General features: G+C 49.0%; 1 protein-coding gene across 1 annotated transcript in view; it reads left to right on the top strand.

Annotated features, from left to right (window-relative positions):
- The window catches only part of LOC139751842 (ras-related protein Rap-1b-like), a 217294-nt gene that overhangs the window by 154732 nt on the left and 50062 nt on the right, over positions 1–12500 (top strand). The window contains exons 3-4 of the mRNA XM_071667470.1: positions 11329–11553; positions 11899–12500. The exon at positions 11899–12500 is cut by the window's right edge and continues 422 nt beyond it. The gene's annotated coding sequence lies outside the window, so the exon portion shown is untranslated. The remainder of the gene's footprint in view (positions 1–11328; positions 11554–11898) is intronic.

Genomic DNA, 12500 nt, shown 5'->3' on the forward strand with positions numbered 1-12500 from the left:
TTGAGCACGACGGTATACGACCCTCGAGCACGACGGTATACGACCCTCGAACACGACGGGATACGACCCTCGAACACGACAGTATACGACCCTCGAACACGACGGTATACGACCCTCGAACACGACGGTATACGACCCTCGAGCACGACGGTATACGACCCTTGAACACGACGGGATACGACCCTCGAACAAGACGGTATACGACCCTTGAACACGACGGTATACGACCCTCGAGCACGACGGTATACGACCCTTGAACACGACGGGATACGACCCTCGAACACGACGGGATACGACCCTCGAACACGACGGTATACGACCCTCGAACACGACGGTATACGACCCTCGAACACGACGGTATACGACCCTCGAACACGACGGGATACGACCCTCGAACACGACGGGATACGACCCTCGAACACGACGGGATACGACCCTCGAACACGACGGTATACGACCCTCGAACACGACGGTATACGACCCTCGAACACGACGGTATACGACCCTCGAACACGACGGGATACGACCCCTTCTGGGAATGGAGGAAACCCAAACTTTAAACCTGACCCATTAAGAGGTTCAGGTCAAAGGTCAACGCGAGACAATTCCTTTTGTTGCTGGTAATCCTTATTAAACAGCTCTCTCTCTCTCTCTCTCTCTCTCTCTCTCTCTCTCTCTCTCTCTCTCTCTCTCTCTCTCTCCTCTCCGTTTCCCCCCGTTGCGCACTCCGGTCAGCGCAAGGTGAAGGGCGCTGACAAGGTGTTGGGGTGGGAATGTGGTAGGGTGGGTGGGAATGGGTAGGGGGATGGGAATGGGTAGGAGGGTGGGAATGGGCAGGAGGGTGGGAATGGGTAGGAAGATGGGAATGGGCAGGCGGTTGGGAATGGACAGGGAAGCGAGCATGAATAAGGTGGGTTGGTTAAAACCAACAACCCCCCACACCCCCACACTCCCACACCCACCCACCCACACCCACCCCATTGCCATCCAGAAACCCACCCCTTCCCTCCCTCTCCTTCCTCAAACCCCCTTCCTTCACCCCCATCCCTCACCCACCCACCCCATTGCCATGCAGTAAACACCCTCCCCTTCCCCCTTCCTCAAACCCCCACCCCAACCCACCCCATTTCCATGCATTGCCATCCAGAAACCCACCCCCTTCCCTCTCCTTCCTCAAACCCCCTTCCTTCACCCCCTTCCCTCACCCACCCACCCCATTTCCATCCAGTAACCCACCCCCTTCCCTCCCTCTCCTTCCTCAAACCCCCTTCCTTCACCCCCTTCCCTCACCCACCCCACCCCATTTCATCCAGAAACCCATCCCCTTCCCTTCCCCCCCTTCCTCAAACCCCCTACCCCCACCCCAACCCACCCACCCCATTTCCATGCAGTAACCCACCCTCCCCCCCCCTGCTCAACAACCCACCACCCCACTTCCCCACCACCACCATGATTGAACGCTGGCGCCCGATCCTCTGTCTCGTCGTCCCAACGTCCCACAATCCCCCACCTCCCCACCCCACCACCGTGCTGGCCAATGGGATTAGGCGTGTACAGGGCTCCTCATGGGGGGGTAGGGGGTGAGGGGAAGAGGGGGATGAGGGGGATGGGGATGAGGGGTGTATTACGGGCAGTGGCTGAGGGATGAGGCACTGGAATCCACATAGGAGGGGAGGTGGGGGATTAGGGATTAGGGAATGGCTTCAGATCACGATTGGGATTGAGGCCAAGCCGCTGCCTTGTTCGGATTGATACATATATATGTATATATATATATATATATATATATATATATATATATATATATATATATATATATATATGAAAGGCAGCAAGTATGACTTATGTACATGTATATATATATATATATATATATATATATATATATATATATATATATATATATATATATATTATATATATATATATATATATATATATATATATATATATATATATGTCTGTGTGTGTGTATATATATGTATACGTTGAAATGTATAGGTATGTATATGTGCGTGTGTGGACGTGTATGTATATACATGTGTATGTGGCTGGGTTGGACCATTCTTTCGCCTGTTTCCTTGCGCTACCTCGCTAACGCGGGAGACAGTGACAAAGTATAATATATATATATATATATATATATATATATATATATATATATATATATATATATATATATATATATATATTTATATATATTGGAAAGGATCACAATTTTCCCGGTGATCAAGTATATTCCTATGAGTCCACGGGGGAAAATGAAACACGATAAGTTCCCAAGTGCACTTTCGTATCCTAATCACATCATCAGGGGAGACACAAGAGAGGAATATAACAGTCAGTTGATATACATCGAAGAGACGAAGCTAGGACGCCATTTGGGTAAACATGTGATTGGTCAAAACATATAACTGGAGAAACCGTTATCCGGGACTGGCTCTTCAGCTCTGGGTAATGATGTGTGTTGGGGGGGTCAAAATAAATGAATAAATGGTTAAATAAATGAAGGAATGATTACGACCACAAGTTATGTTGTTGTTGTGTTTGTGTTTTGTTACGATGGCAGACAGAAGCCTCGGTTGACTGTAAGGGGGGGAAGGGGGGGAGGGGGTGATATGGTGTGGGTTCTAGTTCAAACCCCCCACCCCCACCCCTCCACCTCCCCACAATTGGTGTGGGGACAGTTTTACCCCCCCCCCCGTACCTCCCTCCTTCCCTCCCTCCCTCCTCTCCCCACTGGTGACTCTACAGTGGGTTATAGAGTTCCCACTGCCATAACCCGGATGTAGTATCAAGTGGTAGTTAGAAAGGTAGGGGGAAGTGTGTGTGTGTCTATGTCTGTGTGTGTGTGTGTGTGCGTGTGTGTGTGTGTGTGTGTCTGTGTGTGTGTGTGTGTGTGTGTGTGTGTATGTCTGTGTGTGTCTGTGTGTCCAGGGACTCTATATATATCTCTAGATGATGTTTCCTCGTTGACGGAAAAGGGGAAAAAAAATTAGATGTCTCTGTCTCTGGAATGGCGAGGTGGGCTTGTACGGCGCAGGGGTTAGTGGGACAAAAAAACCCGCCTTCGATACCCGATTGGTTCGTCCTTGAAACCTGGCGGATCTCTCTCTCTCTCTCTCTCTCTCTCTCTCTCTCTCTCTCTCTCTCTCTCTCTCTCTCTCTCTCTCCCTGAGGTCGCCCGCGCCTCGAGGAAGAGCTCGTGTGGCGCCGGAGGTGATCCTCCAGTGTTTCTTTAAGAGGTTAAGACTCGAGGCTTCAAGGACGACCACCGTCTGGCTATACATGGTACTCCCGAGTTGTTCTCGAAGGTCACACTCGAGGATTCCCTTCCCTAAGTTGTTCTCGAAGGTCACACTCGAGGATTCCCTTTTCCAGTGCCCTTAGGAACACTTTCCCTTCCGAAGGCCCTGGAAAGACGACTTCCTTTACGAGGGCCTTAAAAAACGCTTTCCATTTCCAAGGGACCCTTAAAAAACGCTTTTCCTTTCCAAAGCCCTTAAAAAAAACACTTTTACTTTCCGAAGGCCCTTAAAAAACGCTTTTTCCTTCCAAAGGCCCTTAAAAAACGCTTTTTCCTTCCAAAGGCCCTTAGAAAAACTCTTTTACCTCCGAAGGACCTTAGAGAAATTGTCCCCTTGCCAAGGAGGTTTGCTACCAGTGCCAGATGGAAGATGTCCCGTGCCAAAACCCAAGCTGGCCTGGACGACGAGGAGCCTCGAGGGGGAAAAAGAGGAGGAGGAGGAGGAGTGGAAGAATAGGAGGAGGAGGGGAAGAAGAGGAGGGGATAGAAGGGGAGAAGGAGGAGGGGGAAGAGGAGGAGGGGGAGGGGGAAGAAGAGGAGGAGGAGAAGGAGGGGGAAGAAGAGGGGGAGGGGGAAAAAGAGGAAGAGAAGGGGGAGGGGGAAGAAGAGGAAGAGTGGAAGAATAGGAACAGGAGGAAGGAAAGAAGAGGAGGAGGAGGAGGGAAGAAAAGGTGGAAGAGAAGGAAGAAATGGGAGAAGTGGAGATGGAAGAGAAAAGAGGAAAGGAAAGAGGAAAAGATGGAAGAGAATGGGAGGAGGGGGAAAGAGGAAGAGATAAGAAAATGGGAGGAGGGGGGAAAGAGGAAGAGATAAGAAAATGGGAGGAGGGGGGAAAGAGGAAGAGATAAGAAAATGGGAGGAGGGGGGAAAGAGGAAGAGATAAGAAAATGGGAGGAGGGGGGAAAGAGGCCTGCAAGCAGATGAATTATATTCCTAAGTAGTGATTGTAGATATTGTTCATTAAGAAGTAATATTAATGAGAACATATTTTTAATTAGTAGTTGAGGACTGTTCATTAAGAAGCATTTAGAACATATTCTTAATTAGTAATTGTAGAGACTGTTCATTAAGAAGGAGCATTGAGAACATATTCTTAATTAGTAATTGTAGAGACTGTTCATTAAGAAGCATTGAGAACATATTCTTAATTAGTAATTGTAGAGACTGTTCATTAAGAAGGAGCATTGAGAACATATTCTTAAGTGGCAATTGTAGATATTGTTCATTAAGAAGTAGTATTAATGAGAACATATTCTTAAGTGGTAACTGTAGATATTGTTCATTAAGTAGTATTAATGAGAACATGTATGTGGGCTGTGGTGAGAGAACGAGGCTTGGAAAGCCACGGAGGGCGTCTGTACACCAGGGGGAAGAAGAAGAACTCCGAACCCCAAGTCATGCCAGTGTATTTTATTTTCCCTCGTCTTCTATAGATTCATAAACCTTGGCACAGAAATTGCGCACCGCGAATGTAGTGAAAGGCGACATTCGCAGAAGGCGCACGACGACAGAAAAAGGCTGTCTGGGGGACCGACATTGCAATTAATTTAGGGAAGGGAGGGAGGGAGGGGGTAAACAGCCGCTGTTACCCGGGGGGGGGGGGGGGAGGGCGTCGTACACAAGCGAGTGGCACCCCATGTTCATTCACAAGTCCACCACCACCACCCACGCCGCCGTTTTCCTTTCGGGTTGGGGTGTGGGTTGTGTGTGGGTGGGTGGGTTAACCTCTCGAGGCTGAATGACAGAGCCTCTGCCCACCCCACACCCACTGGGGGTTTGGGGCGCTCGAACGCAGGGGAGGTCAAGAGGAGGTGGGGTGGGTGGTAGTGGGAGGTTGGGGGGGATGCGAACCAGGAACGCCAGGAAACTGACCCTTATCATTAGGACGGTCAAGACACTCGCTGTCGTGCAGGCTGTAGTGTTCTACGTGGTATCTCACCCCTGATGATGTGATGATCATGACACGAAAGTGCACTTGTGATTAATTTTCCAAAGTTTATATATATATATATATATATATATATATATATATATATATATATATATATATATATATATATATATATGTATATATATTCTCTTCATGTGTGCTGAAAGGATGGCGCACATGGGACTTGTCACAAGCACAATGATAACATATCGCAAGGCTACTAAACTCCCACTTTGAGATGCGCATGTCACATACCATGCATGGCGCCTCTACCACGGGGTTTGGAGACCTGTCTATAGGGAGTGTTCTTCACCTCCTCCTCCTCCTCCTCCTCCTCCAACTCCCTCCAGAGGAGCAGCGGCCCACATCCCCCTCCTTCCTCCCTCAGTGTAACAACCCTGTGTATCGCGTAACAACTCGACCCGTTGACGGAGGTGTGGAAGACCTGTGTGTTGCCGTGGGCAGAGGGGCCGTAAGTCCACATGGTTCATGAACCGCGAGACTTTGACTCCCCCTCCACCCTCCCTCCAGACCCCTCCCTCCCTCTCCTCTCCCCCTTTCCCTCCCTCCCTCCCTCCCTTTGACCTGCTGGTGTGAATGATTCAGTGGGATGGTGGGTTGGGTGGGTTCGCTCGAGTATTTCGGTCCGTTGTCGAACACTGGGATTCGAACCTGTTGTCAACACAGGTGGTACTGTGTTGACAGATGGGGAGACAGATGACAACCAGCCCGCCCCCCCCTCACAGCCACGCCCCTAAGCCCCGCCCCGTCCTTTACACACACACACACACACACACACACACACACCGACCAGCGGGAGTGAAAATTTGGTTTGTATGGAATTGGATATTTGAACGGGACGAGGAGGGAGAGTTCAACACTGGTGGGGGCCCATCTCTTGTGTGTGTGTGTGTGTGTGTGTGTGTGGTGTGTGTGTGTGTGTGTGTGCACTCCTGGGGCTCCCTATCACCCCCCCACCCCCCTTATCTCTTACACCTTCACCTCCGTCGTACGATCTTTCAGTAACCTGTAAGCTGTCCCCCTTGACCGCATTGTAACACAGATTATTCCACTTAATCCACTTCAGTTATGTTGTAGAATTACTAGTTATCTATTTATTTATTTTGTTATCCTTTCTGATAATCTTCCTTCCCCTCAAATGTCTTTGGTGTGTGTCCAATGGTCGTTCTGTCTTGCGTATGCGAGTGTATTTGTTGGATTGTCTTTGCGCGTGTTTTTTTGTTTTTATTTTTGTTTTGATGACGAGTCATAGTAATGATGATAATGAAACAGCGAGATAACAGATCTTTGAATTATACAGTGCAGGCGAAAATGCTAAAACCTTTTAGAAATAGATTTTTATATTTATTATTTTATTTTACGTAACCACCGTCTCCCGCGTCAGCGAGGTAGCGCAACGAAACAGACGAAAGAATGGCCCAACCCACTCCACATACACAGGTATATACATAAACGCCCACACACGCACATATACATACATGTATATTTCACCGCATACATACATATACATACACAGACATGTTCAAGACGCTGGAGGTGTAACACGCGCACATATACATACATATGCATTTCACCGCATACATACATATACATACACAGACGTATTCAAGATCGGTAGAGGTGTAAGAAGGGGATGGTTTCATACACAAAGTCTTCACACCTACATATCCCAGGCTGTTACTATTTTGAGTATTGGTTAGGATGGCTCTCTTCTTATAGCAGTCTGCACCAGCTCGGATGGTCTCGGTGAAACAGTGCAACTCGGGGACGAGGGATCTCGGGTTTGCGGGAGGTGACGGTGGCGGAAAATGCACAGACGATCAGCTGGGAGGACTTCTTGGTGGTGGTGCTGACGCGTCGTTCCCTCCTCCCACACCCCCCCTCAGCTGTGGATGAGGTTCCGCGTCCAACTTTACATGGAGGAGTTTGGTGGAGTGGACAACCTGGAGGGGACTTGTGTGTGGGTGTTGGGGGGGGGAAGGAAATGGCCTAGTGAGGCAGGGGAGATGGGTGGGACAGGGCTGAAAGCGACACGCTGATGTTCACGACCGTAACCAGTGTGTTGGGTTCAGTGATGGCGTGGTTGTCGTTGGGTTCAGTGATGGCGTGGTTGTCGGTGGTCCAATCATAGAAGCAGTGTGAGGAGGTCCTATATGGGGGGGCGATGATCCAATCATAGAGGCAGTCTGTGGAGGTCCTGTATGAGGGGGGGGGGGGAAGTGGTCCAATTGTAGAGGCAGTCTGAGATGTCCTGTATGGGTAGGGGGCGGTGGTGAGGAGGTCGAGTGAGAGCTATGTGGGTGTGTCTGTGGGTTCGTACCTCAGCATCCAGGCCGGATACCGCCCTTCCACCAGTAGCAAGATCGTATCCGGCGACATCGGATACACGAGTGGCGCTGTGTTCACGGAGGACCCCATAGTGATTAGCCCCATCACCGCACAGGGTCATGACACCATGAAAAAGTAAATGTGTGATATATGGGGGGTTCTTTTCTCGTTCCAAATACCTTTCTTTTGACTTTCCCTTCAATTGGAATTTCTTTTCGTCGTCCCTCCCCCTCGTTCCTCTCTATATATGTATATACTTGAACGCCGTTTCCCGGCGAGGATGTATGTTCGATATATATATATATATATATATATATATATATATATATATATATATATATATATATATATACACACACACACACTTGATCGCCGTTTCCCGGCGATCGTCTTCAGCTTCACGGTGTCATCCCCTTTATTTATCAGCTCCCGAGAGTCGTCCAGGCCCCTCGTCCATTATTAACGACCCATTTGGTGGTGGTTCGCTCCTTCCTGGATGGGGTTTACGTAATGCCTTGGAGCCACAATGGCGCTGACACCCGTCCGTCCCCTGCCTCACTGGGAACTTGGCATCTCTCTCTCTCTCTCTCTCTCTCTCTCTCTCTCTCTCTCTCTCTCTCTCTCTCTCTCTCTCTCTCTCTCTCTCTCTCTCTCTCTCTCTCTCTCTGCCGCACTAGGAACTAATCATTCCCAGGTCTCTCCCTTCATTCCCAGGTCTCTCCCGTCATTCCCAGGTCTCTCCCTTCATTCCCAGGAGGTCTCTCCCTTCATTCCCAGGTCTCTCCCTTCATTCCCAGGTCTCTCCCTTCATTCCCAGGAGGTCTCTCCCTTCATTCCCAGGTCTCTCCCTTCATTCCCAGGTCTCTCCCTTCATTCCCAGGAGGTCTCTCCCTTCATTCCCAGGAGGTCTCTCCCTTCATTCCCAGGTCTCTCCCTTCATTCCCAGGTCTCTCCCGTCATTCCCAGGTCTCTCCCTTCATTCCTAGGTCTCTCCCTTCATTCCCACGTCTCTCCCTTCATTCCCACGTCTCTCCCTTCATTCCCACGTCTCCCCCTTCATTCCCAGGGTCTCTCCCTTCATTCCCAGGTCTCCCGTCATTCCCAGGTCTCTCCATTCGTTCCCAGGTCTCTCCCTTCATTCCCAGGGTCTCTCCCGTCATTCCCAGGTCTCTCCCGTCATTCCCAGGTCTCTCCCTTCATTCCCAGGTCTCTCCCTTCATTCCCAGGTCTCTCCTTTCGTTCCCAGGTCTCTCCCTTCATTCCCAGGGTCTCTCCCTTCATTCCCAGGGTCTCTCCCTTCATTCCCAGGTCTCTCCCTTCATTCCCAGGACTCTCCCGTCATTCCCAGGTCTCTCCCTTCATTCCCAGGTCTCTCCCTTCATTCCCAGGTCTCTCCCTTTCATTCCCAGGTCTCTCCCTTCATTCCCAGGGTCTCTCCCTTCATTCCCAGGGTCTCTCCCTTCATTCCCAGGTCTCTCCCTTCATTCCCAGGACTCTCCCGTCATTCCCAGGTCTCTCCCTTCATTCCCAGGTCTCTCCCTTCATTCCCAGGTCTCTCCTTTCGTTCCCAGGTCTCTCCCTTCATTCCCAGGTCTCTCCCTTCATTCCCAGGTCTCTCCCTTCATTCCCAGGTCTCTCCTTTCGTTCCCAGGTCCCTCCCTTCATTCCCAGGTCTCTCCCGTCATTCCCAGGTCTCTCCCTTCATTCCCAGGTCTCTCCCTTCATTCCCAGGTCTCTCCCGTCATTCCCAGGTCTCTCCCTTCGTTCCCTGGAGGTCTCTCCCGTCGCTAAGTCTCTCCAGGATTTTCGTCTTGATCCAGTGTCATCAAAAGTTGTTCTCGAGATAACCTTAATGCTTGACTTCCGTCCTCGTTTCTCCCCTCTTACGGATTATCGAGGTCACGCTTTGTGTAAAGGCGTTTCCTTCAATGATATGTCCGGTTTAGGGAGGGTATGTTGTATAGTGTCCGGGTTAGGGAGGGTATGTTGTATAGTGTCCGGATTAGGGAGGCTATGTTGTATAGTGTCCGGATTAGGGAGGCTATGTATAGTGTCCGGATTAGGGAAGTCATGCTGTATGATGTCCCGATTAGGGAAGTCATGCTGTATAGTGTCCGGATTAGGGAGGGTATCTTGTATAGTGTTCGGATTAGGGAGGGTATGTTGTATAGTGTCCGGGTTAGGGAGGGTATGTTGTATAGTGTCCGGATTAGGGAGGGTATGTTGTATAGTGTTCGGATTAGGGAGGGTATGTTGTATAACGTCCGGATTAGGAAGGTTATGTTGTATAACGTCCGGATTAGGGAGGTTATGTTGTATAACGTCCGGATTAGGGAGGTTATGTTGTATAACGTCCGGATTAGGGAGGTTATGTTGTATAACGTCCGGATTAGGGAGATTATGTTGTATAACGTCCGGATTAGGGAGGTTGTGTTGTATAACGTCCGGATTAGGAAGGTTATGTTGTATAACGTCCGGATTAGGAAGGCTATGTTGTATAACGTCCGGATTAGGGAGGTTATGTTGTATAACGCCCGGATTAAGGAGGTTATGTTGTATAACGTCCGGATTAGGAAGGCTATGTTGTATAACGTCCGGATTAGGGAGGTTATGTTGTATAACGTCCGGATTAGGGAGGTTATGTTGTATAACGCCCGGATTAGGGAGGTTATGTTGTATAACATCCGGATTAGGGAGGGTATGTTGTATAACGTCCGGATTAGGGAGGGTATGTTGTATAACATCCGGATTAGGGAGGTTATGTTGTATAACGCCCGGATTAGGGAGGGTATGTTGTATAACGTCCGGATTATCGAGTCCGTGCTGTATAGTGCGACTCCGCTTTGATGGTGTGTCCGGATCATGGAGGTGGTACAGTATAGATGAACCTCCCTCTCATTAATCGTGTACGGAGCCACTCCACTTTTAATCATACCTGTTTGATTTCCGACATGATCACTGCATTGTAACGATGGTGTATTATAAATGGGGATTTACCGGATTTGTCGTAAAATCCGAACGGAGTAATCCCTCTTGAAGACACCCCCCCCTTTTTTTTTTTTTGGCGGCTTACGCCCTTAGCTCGTTAATGTGGATTATCGAGGTCATCTCGACCTTCGGTGCTGGTAGATTAAGGACGGTTTTGATGTACAGGGCCCGCGACATGTCGAGGGCGGGGTTGGTCGATGTATTGTCGAGTGATCAATTTGATTAATAAGGGATTAATAGTGGGATTACATCTTCACTGAGAGGATCTGTTTACTTGCTGGCCAGCAGCAAGGTGTCAGTGGCTCGTTTGAACCTGTGGCGAATAACAGACCACTTGTGATGGTTATTAGGCCCCCGCGGCAGGGGTAGTGGCCATCAGGTAGTGGCAGGGGTAGTGGCCATTATATAGTGGTAAGGGTAGTGGCTATCAGGTAGTGGAAGGGGTAGTGGCCATTATATAGTGGTAAGGGTAGTGGCCATCAGATAGTGGCAGGGGTACTGGCCATCATCTCTCTTCCAAATACACACACACACACACACACACACACACACACACATATATGTATATATATATATATATATATATATATATATATATATATATATATATATATATATATATATGTGTGTGTGTGTGTGTGTGTGTGTGTATATATATATATATATATATATATATATATATATATATATATTTAATCTGTTTATATATATTCTTTCTCATATTTAATGTACATTTTTCTCTCTCTCGTTTCAGAGAAGTTTGCACAAGTCGCATCGAAGTGGTGGACGCTCCCTTGGTCGTACGTACGACCCCTGCCAGACCCGCTCGCTGAACGACCCTATTTACGACCGATCTCGTCCGAAAGACGGTGGAACAGAACGGAATGTAGTGGAACAGGACGGAATGTAGTGGAACACCACTGGATCGATATCGATTTTAAAGTGGCTAATTGGACGACGTGTTTGTACAGGATTCACGGTGAGGTATAGGCGGGATATGTATGTATATATATATATGTATATGTATACATATATATAATTGGGAGGTCCAAAGGATCATTTAAGGGTGTTAGACGAAGCCATTTGATGTAACACAGAGTGTATTGGATCCACCATTAGTGGGGGGGAGGGGGGATAATGGGGGGGCCTTCTAATATGCGTAAATAAGACAGATTTTTGAAATACGTCTATGGTCTTAAAAGAGACATTAGGAGAAGACTTAGATGTCTTGGGTTCATTATAACGTAGTGGTAAGCGAGGAGATGAAGTCATTGAAATTATAGATTTTTTTTTCTATTTATTTTTATTTTTTTTTTTCCTAAAGGAACGAGAGTCAAGCCGGAGGAAATTTTCCTAAAAGAATTACAAGAACGTCAACAAGAGGGGCGTTTCTCGCCCGCCGCTCCTCTTCCTCCTCCTCGATCCAGATGGCTCGGTGCGTGGGGAGCCGCCAGCACCGCGGTATAGCGCGGTGAGGCACCCCGACGACGTATAGCGGGGACACCCGACGACATATAGCGGGGACACACCCCGACGACGTATAGCGGGGACACGCACCGACGACGTATAGCGGGGACACGCACCGACGACGTATAGCGGGGACACCCGACGACGTATACCGGGGACACCCGACGACGTATAGCTGGGAGAAGCACGCACCGACGACGTATAGCGGGGACATCCGGCTACGTATAGCGGGGAGAAGCACGCACCGACGACGTATAGCGGGGACACCCGACGATGTATAGCGGGAACACACACACACCGACGTATAGCGGGGACACACACACACACACACCGACGTAGTATAGTGGGGAGAAGCTCATCCGACGACGTATAGCGGAGAAAACCCCGCACACACACACACACACACACACACACACACACACACACACACACCGACGCCGTACAGCGGGGACCGAACCA

The sequence above is a fragment of the Panulirus ornatus genome, chromosome 12 (genome assembly GCF_036320965.1).
Source record: "Panulirus ornatus isolate Po-2019 chromosome 12, ASM3632096v1, whole genome shotgun sequence".
Taxonomy (NCBI): domain Eukaryota; kingdom Metazoa; phylum Arthropoda; class Malacostraca; order Decapoda; family Palinuridae; genus Panulirus; species Panulirus ornatus.